We start from the raw sequence: 785 nt of genomic DNA on the forward strand, positions 1-785 counted from the left end.
TGTATTTTAGAATAGCAGTGAAATAGTTGCAATGTCTCATCAGTAACAGGAGATGTTGTACTGCAGAATGAGTATTTTTACTTTTGACACTACAAATCAATTTTGTTGATACTGACAGTATGCACTTCTGATTAAGAAGAGGTTTGAATGCGGTAATTTTTCTTTTAATGGAGTATCATTAGATCATTGAATTAGCACATTACTTAAGACGTGCCCTGCTCTCGCTGAAAGACTAACCATAACTTGATTAGAAATTTAGCGGAGTGGAAAATATAAATATTTGCTCTTAGATGTAGTGGAGTAAAAGTCAAAATAGCCATAATTAAATCTACTTAAGTATAGATATGTGAGAAGTGTACTTACGTGCAGTAATGAAGTATTTCTACTTGGTTACTTTCCAACACTGATGTTAATAGTGTGAGTTTAAAAGGCAGGACAACAGTGACAGTTTGCTTCGTGTGTCTGTGTCATTTTCTAACATGTTAAATAAATCAAAATGTGACAAATGAGAATCTGTGTCCAGACTGTTATTGTACAGCACTTTGTTTTAAAGCAGCAAAATGCATCAAGAACAGAGTACAATCATTTTAGCAAAAACACAACAAACTGACTATTTACATCTTAGCATGACTTGTACTTAGTTACAGATATGATGAGTATCTGTGTTTTGGTTGATGCAGTTCTACTGTGTTGGACGTCCCTGATGTTCAGAGTGCATTTCAGAGTCCCAGTCATAATGGCCTGTGTTGTTTCAGGGTCTGAGCTGAGACTAATGCTGGTGAGTC

This window comes from Monopterus albus, unplaced genomic scaffold, assembly GCF_001952655.1.
Source record: "Monopterus albus unplaced genomic scaffold, M_albus_1.0 scaffold441.1, whole genome shotgun sequence".
In the NCBI taxonomy this organism is placed as follows: Eukaryota; Metazoa; Chordata; class Actinopteri; order Synbranchiformes; family Synbranchidae; genus Monopterus; species Monopterus albus.